General features: G+C 36.9%; 1 long non-coding RNA gene across 1 annotated transcript; it reads left to right on the top strand.

The window, feature by feature from the left end:
- The first annotated feature begins 287 nt into the window (after window positions 1-287).
- Window positions 288-10417, top strand: LOC138891276 (uncharacterized). Its single transcript, XR_011407654.1, has 2 exons — window positions 288-779; window positions 9854-10417. It is a non-coding gene; the product is annotated as an uncharacterized lncRNA (long non-coding RNA).
- Window positions 10418-11190: the final 773 nt, after the last annotated feature.

Genomic DNA, 11190 nt, shown 5'->3' with positions numbered 1-11190 from the left:
AAAATAGATTAATTTAGGATTTTAATTAATTAAAGAAGAGAAAAAATAGAAACAAAGGAAAAAGGAATAAAATAGGTAATTAAAAAAGAGGTTTTAATATGAATTTAGGTTAATTTTTTGTACCATATTAGCCCAATTCTTCCCTAAAGTTAACCCAGATCCAATCCCCAAATTTGAACCAACCGCAGCCCAAATACACTTGAGTCCATCGGCCCCAAACCCATTACCCTTTAATTAAAACCTAGAAGCTAACCTAGAAAAGAGATCAGATTTTAGACATTAGAAAATAGACCTAAAAACAAGAAGGAGACCTTCCCTTTCACAAGATCAAAAACACAAGAAAATAAGAGACCTCCCCCGATCTGAAAGAAGCCAGCGCCGTTTTTCCCCATTCTTCATCATCATCTTGTTGAACCAGAAACGTTTTCCCCTATTCTTCTCCATTCATTCTCACTTTTGCTCTCACCTCCCGCACGCATTGGACATTTGAGAGCTCCATTTTGAATTTTACAAAACTGAATCTGAAAGAGAGAAACAAATAAAAACGAAAAAAAAAGATTGAAACCACAACTTTCTGCAATTTTTTGAGCCTTTCGATAATGGTTCTGGGATTTCTAATGCGACCGAGCTGTTAAAGTTGACGGTCTGTTGATTTTGTTGTTCTGGAATTGCTGAGTGTCCGTTTCTCAATTTCAAAACAATTTGTTTGGTTTATCAGTTGATTTTTCCACACTTTAGTTCATTATTTGTGGATATTATGGATAAGAAGTAAAATCAAGGTACTTATCTTTCTCCCTTTTACCATTGTATTTGGCTATTTCATCAGCTTCATAGATTAGTGTACTGCATATGTGAATTGAAACGTATTTTTCATAAACTGCTTTATCTGATATTATTTGTGCTGTGGCTAATCAATTTGAGATTTTAGCAAGTACATTCAAGTTAGCCAGGTTTATTTTGTTCATGTCACTCTATTGTCAGCAATCATTATGTTTGAGTATTGGCACTAATTTTAGATTGACTTAGCAAATTTCCATCTGGAGTTATCCTGTTTATTCTTGTTGAACATTATGAGTAGTGTTTCCAGTACCAATAGAGGAAAATACCGCTTCAAACTTCTCATCATCACTTCGACAGCCATGTTACTCATTAATTTCAAGTATATTTCTTCCAAGTGATGAGCCACTTTACCATGAATTCTTTTTGGTGATTAGCATTTTTTTATAAAAAAAAATCATTTTGGTTAGAGCTGCCTGTAGTAGAGTGAAGAGACAATATTGAATTTGAAGTCTTAAAATCCTTGTCATATCCTGCTTTGTGCCTGTGTATTCTAATTTAGAGTATCATCTTTTTAGTTTAACCTTCAATTTTCATGTTTGTACTTACCATTGCCAGATTAAAAGAGATACTGATTTCACTCAAAACGAGAGGCATGTCTTTTCCTCTTTGAACTTCTGAAGCGAATCATATGATTGCTACTCTCTTGGTGACATTCATCCTAAAATCTTGTTGTCTTTGCTATAATTTTAATTAATTGCTTCTGACAAGCATGTGCTTTTAGTGAGTCGCTTCTCTTTTTGAGGCCCTATAGCTCCAAAACTCAACTTACCATGATACCGATCGACTTCCTCTTTTCTAAGAAAGAAGCAATTGGAGGACAAGTGTGATAATGACGACCATTTTAGCGTAATTTTTTAAGTTCTTTGCGTTAATATGATTGCATTCCCCTTGGAATGATATACAAAGTGACAAATTTTAAACTACTATAATATTAAATCATCGTGACTATGGGTACGGTTCCCGTGGCATAGTCGTGATACCTAATTCCCAAATTTAGGGGTGCATTTCATGTAACCCGATTATAACAACTTCGAATATTAACAAAATACACAAGTCGTGAATCGCGGGTGCATTTCATGTAGCATGGTTCACGATGTGTTCCAAATGGCAAGTGTACGACAATCGTAACTTGTTGAAAAAATAATTCCATAAATCCTAAAAGCGGTAATAAAGCTAAAAATGCACAATAGGTTTTAAAACATGTATAAATCAGATAATAGGCCAATTATTAATAGTTTAAGCGACCGTGCTAGAACCACGGAACCCGGGAATGCCTAACACCTTCTCCCGGGTTAACAGAATTCCTTATCTAGAATTTCTGGTTCGCAGACTTTTAAATAAAGTCAAATTTCCTCGACTTGGGATTTTAAAATAAACCGGTGACTTGGGACACCAAATAAACTATTCAAGTGGCAACTCTGAAAAATGAATAAATAATCCTATTTCGAATAATGTCACTTTAATTGGAAAAACTCCCCTATATTACCCTCGGGTGGTGTAAAAAGGAGGTGTGACAGCTCTGGCGACTCTGCTGGGATCAAAACCCAGAACTTCGGTTCAGGGTTCAAGAATTCGAGCTTAGAATATCTGTTATAATTGGATTTTATTTATTATCTGATTTTTATTACATGTTTGGGCCTAATGAGCTAAATGTCACTTTTTACCGCTTTGATATTATTTGAACTGTATAAAACTATTACGAAACTCTTCTATTCTCATCTTCGAGGATGTGCACGCTGACGTGACTCCTTTTCTGCTAGTGTCATACCTTAAATTAGAAAGAGGCTCGGACAAGTTACAAAGTCGGATGGCCTTTTGGTTCCCGGTACGTAGCCCCCCTCGGCTCGAGTTGTCTGCTCGGGTAAACCAAGTCTAGAATAATATACCCAGGTTTTAAACTTAGAATAACTCAGCCTCATGTCGGATCCCTAGTAGGAACGCTTGTTTGCATCATGTGCATTTGACTTTGGGGACTCAACACAGGGGTTGGGTGCGTCTAGGACAGGTGCACCCGAAATAAAAAGACCATCATGATGCATCTTACGTGCTACATGCGCATCTATTTGGTTCGGCTTGCATGTTGACCAGCTTCTAGAATAAGGAAAGAAAATTTAAAAAAAAAAAAAAAGTGAGAGGTAGGTATTTGAAAATTTTTGGAACTCTGCCAAAATTTTGAAAAAAAAAAAGAAAAAGAAAAGTCATTTCAAATTGAGCCAAAAAATTTTCAAGTGACATGTTCCCTTGTTCCATCAAAACTGACCGAACTACGCGGGTCTGATTCTCACCGGATGTGAGATACATAGGCAAACTTCATCGGTTCCGACCCCATTTTTTTTCAAAAAAAATCCAAAAGTAATTTCCTTTAATTCCGTCATTAGAAACATTTCCTTAGAAAATTCAAAAAGAAAAATAATTTTAAACTAAAAAAAATAGTTTCCTTCTTTCTGAAGTTTTTCATATGGAAAAAATAAAATAAAAATATTAATCAATAAAAATCAAAATCCAAAATGCGGGTTTCCTTTATGAAAAAATAATAAAAAAATATTTTCTTTCTTCTTTAGAAATTGAAGTCCAAAAATATTTTTTCTTTAAAAGTACTTTTGTAAATAAATATTAAAAAAACTCAGAAATCCAAAATATTTTCTTAAAAGTCCCTCTTTCGAAAATTAAGAGGCAAAATCCAAAAATCAAAAATATTTTCTTTCTTCTTTAAAAAAGAGAAAACAAATGAAAATTCAAACAAAAATATTTTCTTTTTGCTTTTAAAAATCCCAAAGTTCCAATCAAAAGAAAAGGAATTTTTAGAAGTCTTTCTTTCAAAAACAAAAGAAAAATCAAAATCAAAAATCCAAAAAATATCCAAAAGAAAATAAATATTTCCTTTCTACTTCTTAAAGTATTTTTTTTAGAAAATTTCAAAAGAAATAAAATTATCAAAAAATCAAAAATCAAAAATATTTTTCTTTTGCCTTAAAGCTTTCATGGTCTGAGTTTTATAAAAAGTAAAAAAAGAGTTAGTTTATTTACTCAATTCTCGATCTTTCCGAACTACACAAGATCTGATTCATGCGGGGTCATGATACGTAGGCAATCCCCATCGTATTCGATCATAGCTATAAAATTAATTGAGTGAAAAATAATTTGAATAAACAAGAAAAAAAAATTTGAGTGAAAAAAAAATAAAAGAGCGAAAAAAAAGGAGTGACAAGAAATAAAAAGTGACATGAAAAAAGAGAAAAAGAGAGTGACAAAAATAAAAGAGCGGCAAAACGAGATGAAAATTCAAGAGTGATTAAAGAGAGGCAGAAATGAAGAAAAGAGGTGCAGAGTGAAAAGGGTTAGTTAAGACCGGGATGAAACATGCAACCGTTCAAACACATGGTAGAAGCATTTAACTGTTAGGTGCATTGCATCCCAACGTACGATTTTCTATATGTTAAATGTCTCAAAACTAACAAGGTTGCTGGGTGTGCAAATTAGTCAGGTTTTGGTGGTTGGTTTTGTTGGTAGTCTAGCTTCCCCTCCTTTACAAGATCCAAAGGCACAGATGGCCTCCACAAGCAATCTCCCAATCATCGGTCCTGAGGATAGCCCGACATCGGCTATTCTGCAGCTAGAATCAGCAGCTGCTGAAGAGAATAAGATGTTGTGTCTCCGCATATTGGAAATGTGGGATGTCTGGTCTAATGGTAGGGAACAACCAAGTGCATCCCTGGGTTCCCTGAATTGATCCCCAGGTCAGGTGGGGTTACCAACACCCCTGTGCCCAACCCGCTCATCCCATGCAGGCACCCTTCAATGCCCTCCAATGATCCTGGCATGCCTTCTGTGGTTCGCCCCCAAGCACCGGCTTCAAGGGCACCGCCTCCAATGTTCATCTTTTAGGGTCCACAACTTCAGTCAGAAATAGCATATGTGACCCTGTACTCCTTCACTCAACCTCCGCAATATGATCTCTCGGTGGAGCAAGAAAAGGTCGATAAAAATCTTGAGCAAGAGGAAATGGCTCGGAAGATGAAGAGCCTTGAACAAATCCTGAAAAACATGCAAGGTCTGAGTCGCCAGAAGAGTGTCTCATACTCTGACCTCTGTATGTTTCCCCATGTCCACTTGCTGGCTGGCTTCAAGATGCCAAAATTTGAAAAGTACGACGGGCACGGAGACTCGGTCGCTCATCTGAAACGGTACTGTTACCAGCTGAGAGGTGCTGGTGGAAAAGAGGAGCTGCTAATGGCTTATTTTGGGGAAAGCCTCTCCTGAATTGCTTCTGAGTGGTATACAGATCAAGAAATTACTCATTGGCATGTGTGGGACAATATGGCTCGAGATTTTGTCCGCCAGTTCCAATATAATGTGGACATCGCTCCCGACAGAAAAACTCCTTGTCCACTTTGAAAAAGAAAACTGCGGAAAGCTTCCGCGAATATGCTGTCAAATGGCATGGGCAAGCTGCCAGGGTAAAGCCTCTAATGGACAAAACTGAAATGGTCACGATCTTTCTGCAGGCCCAAGAAGTTGACTACTTCCAGAACGTGTTGTCTACTGTGGGTAAGCCGTTCGTTGAGGCTATCAAAATTGGGGAGATGATAGAAAATGGGCTAAAAATGGGTCGAATCTTGAGTCATGCTGCTTTTAAAGCCACATCACCAGATGGTCAAAATGGGTCAGAGGATTTGATAAATGGAAATGGGAGAGAAGAAGGAGTCTTGATGGCTTCAAGCTTGAGGGGGGCCCGCAGGTCATTCAACCAATCATATATGCTTCCTGAAGTCCCTCAACACTATTATCCCCTTCAAAATGTTGCTTATGTCGTGGCACCGCCTCCCTATGCGGTGATGAACACGCAACATTACCCGCGGCCACAACATTATCCACAAAATTGAGTTTCACCTCCCCGAAATGTCCATCATTACCAAGCTCCATATAATCCTTAACCAAATGATCCTCAATCCAATCCTCGCCCAGGAGAGCCTTTCAAAAGAATCAGTTCATCCCTATTGGTGAATCGTATTCAAGCTTGTTCCAAAAGCTAATCAGGCTAGATCTATTGCAGCCAGTGGCCCCGAATCGGTCGAATCTCAAGTCCCCCTCGCACCGAGCTGATGCTATTTGTGAATACCACTCTGGAGTAGTGGGATACAGTACAGAGGACTGTTGGACCCAGAAAAGGGCAGTTGAAGATTTGATTGAAGTTGAAAGAATTGTTTTTCAGGATGAAGAAGCTCTTGATGTGATGAACAATCTATTGCATGCACACAACATCGGGCCAATAGTCGAAATGATTTGTGAAGATGAGGAATTTGATCCGACAGTGAAGTCCATTGCAACCATTGCCAAGACAGAAGAAAGCCATAAAATGGTCGCCAAACATGAAAGTTCCCATAAGATGGGAGTCTCGGTAGCCAGTCTTGCTATCCTTTCTGCGTTCGAATTATCTCAGGGTGTGATCCAGATGTTTTACTTTATTGTCTTACTTCCGATGTAAACCTTTCTATCTTCAAAAAGTTGAAAAAAAAAACAAAAATAAATATCAAAAATCAAAAAAATCAAATGAAATTAATATTTCATTGTCCAGGAATGTCTTTTTTCTTAATCTTGTCATTTTTCTTTCTTATTCTCTTTTTAGTTCTGTTAAATGCAGATTTCAATAATATGACATGCTTGCGGACTTCATGCCCAGATCCTGAAAGCTGGCAGACCTCGAAATAATGAATCAAGGATTAGATCGCAATGAAGATAAAATTTAACGAAATAAAACAAAGAGTTGGAAAAACTGGAGGAAATTTGGTTCCCGTATTAGAAAGGTCCATACATTGCAATAAGAGTACTGCCAAAAAAGTGCGTTGTACTTGGGACACATCGAAAGAAATATCCCTGAAATAACTGTCAATGCAAATGCAGTCAAAAGGTACTATGTTGGATCCTCTATATAGCATTAATGTTCTCCGGTTGGGATGAAGAAGACTTTCTTTCTCACTATCCAAACACTTAACCTTTTTGCAAACCTATTTGAGCCGGTTAGTCTTCTTTGATTACCCTCATTGGAACCTGAAAGTGTCATTGAAAAAAATTGGAAAAAAATGAAATTTAAAACAAAAAGAAAAAAAGAAATGAAAAATGAAAAAAAAAGGAAAAAAAAGGAAAGGAAAAAGAAAGAGAAAACAAATCAAAACAAAACAGAAAAACAAAAGAAAATCAAAAACAAAGTTTCTTGAACTACGTTCGACTTGATTCTAAAAGGATACGTAGGCAGCCTCTCTCTGGGGTTCTGTCACACCAAAATAAAAATCCAAAGTCCTCCAAAAAGTAAAACTGGGGCAGATATTATAATGGTTCGGCGATGATCCCGCCCAAAAGGTTCCAAAGTTGTAACTCAATCCAAATCCTTTTTACCCAAATCCATTTCTAGTCTTTCTAATCGATCGGTTAGAATGTTCAAGGACCAAAGAATACAGTTACTTGGATCCGCTATAGTCAAAATGAGAGAAATAAAATGAGAGAGTCTTATTGGTGAAAACCCACACGGGTACCGTGATGCGATAGTAAGCAAAGAAATCAAAATGGGAGGATCTTATTAGTGAAAACCCACACGGGCACTATAAGGCGATGGTGAGAAGAGAAATGAGAAAGGTCAGCTCGTGAAAACCAGCAAAGGGCACCCCTGATCGAAAAAAGGATCCTCACAGCCATCGGCACCGACAGAGTACTGGCAAGGTTTCTCGATTTTGAGGCAAAAGTTGTGATGAATTTCTGAGGGTCGGACGGTTTACAGAGATCAGGCATCCAGTCCAAAAGGCATGTCATGTTCATTGAAGTCCGCATATACTCCAGATAAGTCTTTCTTTTCTTTCCCCGAAAGGGACACTTCTTGTTTTAAACTCATTCTCCATTCCATTGTTTGTTTTCTTTGAATCCCTTTCGGTCTAACTCTATTCTGAAACTAAGACAAAGAAGGGATGACAAGACTGATTTACAGGGTTCTCATTTGATATAAGCTAATATGCGAAAAGACACCCAGCCTCGTCAGGGGCATAAGTTGGCCTCGACTGGCCATGGCGGCCGATGCTTCGAATTCAAAACTTGCGGAAGGAGAAAATCAAATTGAAGTGCCTATAAAGGCAATTGAAGTTGAAAAGGTAGAGTCCCACGTGGCCAACCATCTCAGCAAAATTCTGAAAAGCCAAGGTACCCAAATGATCTGAAATTAAAGTTGAAAGAAAGAAGCTAGAAAATGAAATGCCCACAAAGGCAAAAAAAAGTTGGAAAAGGCTAAGTCCCACGCGACTAGCCATTACAGCAAGTTTGAGGAGCCAAAAGTTCCCCAATGCTCTGAATGGTTAAAAAAAAAAGGAAAATAAAAACGACAAGTCAAAAGTTAAAGGCTTACGAAGGCAAAATCAAGTCGAAAAGGTTGAGTTCCACCGATCAACCGTCATAGCAAAATTTGGAAAAAAAACCCAGAGGTTCTCAGGGCCTGAAATGAAATCGGTCCCCTAGAAACGAGCAGTTGCAATTGAGATCTTTATCAAAGAAGCCGGGCCGAGATCAAGTGATTGAAATAATCAAGGCCACAAAATCAACCACTGTTTCAAACTAACAATTGTTCTTTGTTTGAAAACATGAAACATGTGCAATCCAAAGCAACCTTGCAAGAAGCAGGTGCAACCAAAGAGAAACTACGCAAGGGCAAGAAACAACTTTGCAACAACAATCCATAAAGAGAAGTCCTCTCCAAAATTCTTTTCTGTATTTACTCATTCTATGAAATAAAAAAAAATAAAAAAAGGAAGGAGAAAAATGAAACAAAAAAAAAGATAAGAAGAAAAAAAATTCAAAAATTGGTATCCTATGGTCCCCAATCTCTAGTTACATTTTTTCCAACATAGGGTCTCCACTCCCTAGTTATTTTTTCCAATATAGGGTCTTCACTCCCTAGTTGATTTTATTTTTAGACATAGGGTCTTCACTCCCTAGTCGTTTTTCAAATATAGGGTCTCCACTCTCTAGTTGAGTTTATTTTTAGACATAGGGTCTTCACTCCCTAGTTGAGTCTATTTTTAGACATAGGGTCTCCACTCCCTAGTTGAGTCTATTTTTAGACATAGGGTCTCCACTCCCTAGTCACTTTTCCAACATAGAGTCTCCACTCCCAAGTTGATTTTGTTTTAGACAGAGGGTCTCCACTCCCTAGTCGTTTTTCCAACATAAGGTCTTCACTCCCTAGTTGAGTTTATTTTTAGACATAAGGTCTCCACTCCCTAGTCGCCTTTTCGACATAGGGTCTTCACTTCCTAGTTGAGTTTACTTTAGACATATGGTCTCTACTCCCTGGTCGCCTTTTCTAACATAGGGTCTCCACTCCCTAGTTGAGTTTATTTTAGACATAAGGTCTCCACTCTCTAGTCACCTTTTCCAACATAGACCACATTCCCTAGTTGAATTTATTTAGACATAAGGTCTCCACTCCTTAGTTGCCTTTCCAACATCGGGTCTCCACTCCCTAGTTGAGTTTATTTTTAGACATAGGGTCTCCATTCCCTAGTTGAGTTTATTTTTACACGTAGGGTCTCAACTCCCTTGTCGCCTTTCCAACATAGGGTCTCTACTCCCTAGTTGAGTTTATTTTTAGACATAAGGTTTCTACTCCCTAGTCTGCTTTTCCAACAAAGGGTCTCCACTCCCTAGTTGAAGTTATTTTAGACATAAAGTCTTCACTCCCTAGTCGCTTTTCCAACATAAGGTCTCCACTCCTTAGTTAAAGTTATTTTAGACATAGGGTCTCCACTCCCTAGTCGCTTTTCCAACATAAGGTCTCTACTTCCTAGTTGATTTTTTAGTATAGATATAGGGTTCCACTTCCTGATATCTCTTTTCTCAAGGGTACACAATCCCGATTTTAATTGCTTTCAATAAAGGAATAACTTAGATTTTGTTACAATAACTCACGAAATTTTTATAGTGAAAACTGGGGCAAAAAATTTTTGTTTGTTTGTTTGCTTTGGTGCTTGAACAGGTTTTTACCGTGAAACACAAGGTTTGAGACGATCAAAAGGAGAAGTCTCAACCCAAATAAAAGAAAAGAAGAACAAGAAAAGAAGTTGAACTCTAAGTGTAGAAGCGGAGAAAAGATGCGGACTGCTCAAGGTATGATTGAAGTTGCAAGCATTGCATATCCCGCCTTGATCCGAAAAGCTGAAGAAGATTGAACCAGCGGTTGCAGCTAACAAGCATCAAGATTCAAATCAGAGTCTGCAGGAAGAACAAACCAAGACTCAATATCAAGTTTTAGAAGATTTATAGATAGGAATTTTGTAACTCGTAGTTGATAGGCTTAGCTAGTTTAGCTTTTTATTATTTATTTTTGGTGTAATAAGGAGCTCAGCAAGCAGAAACAACAACAGCAGTGAAATCACAGTTTCTCGGTAGTCCCAGCTACCAAAACTTCCAGAACTATACCAACCTGATTCCTTTATAGCCAAGGATATGTAGGCAATCTCCGAAGCAATGTTCGGTCAAACTTTTTCAAAATGCTTCCAAATGGAGTTTCAAACGGGCAAAAATTGCTCGTAGTTGCTCATTTTATCTTTGTCCGAAAACTCTTTATTATTCCGAGTAAAGAGGGGCAGCTGTGAGCACCCACTTTTTGCCCTATTTGAAAATAACTTCTAAAGAATACACCAAAATAATTTTAATTGATTTTTAGTTGTTTTTCTTTATTTAGTTGCATTTCGTGCATTTTTAATATTTTAAAATCATAGAAAAAATCATAAAAATTGCCATGTTTTAATTTCATGTCATCTTAGGTTCAATTTGCATATAGGAATTAATTTTATCAAAAAAAAAAAAATCAAATCACAAAAAATGGTCATTTTTACATATTTAGACTTTAGTCTTTAAAATTAGCATTTTTCTTTAGTTTTTAGTTAATTAGTTGTTTAAATATTAATAATAGATAAAAGAATTTTAATTTTTACAAAAATAGATTAATTTAGGATTTTAATTAATTAAAGAAGAGAAAAAATAGAAACAAAGGAAAAAGGAATAAAATAGGTAATTAAAAAAGAGGTTTTAATATGAATTTGGGTTAATTCTTTGTAGTGAAAATGGCGTGTAGTAGCCACTAAATAAGGGTGTATTTAATTTTTATCCACTATTTGAAATGCTTATCAAAAATAGCCACTACTAAGGGGGAAAAGACACAATTACCCTTTATCTATTTTTTGTATAATCCCAAAATCGACGAAAACCCTTATTTCATTCCTTCATCTTCTCCGTCATCTTCCGTCATCTTCATCTTCATCTTCTCCGTCATCTTCTGTCCTTCATCTTCTCCGTCATCTTCATCTTCAT

This window comes from Nicotiana sylvestris, chromosome 5 (genome assembly GCF_000393655.2).
Source record: "Nicotiana sylvestris chromosome 5, ASM39365v2, whole genome shotgun sequence".
NCBI classification, from domain to species: domain Eukaryota; kingdom Viridiplantae; phylum Streptophyta; class Magnoliopsida; order Solanales; family Solanaceae; genus Nicotiana; species Nicotiana sylvestris.
This window is presented reverse-complemented; position numbering and strand designations above follow the sequence as displayed.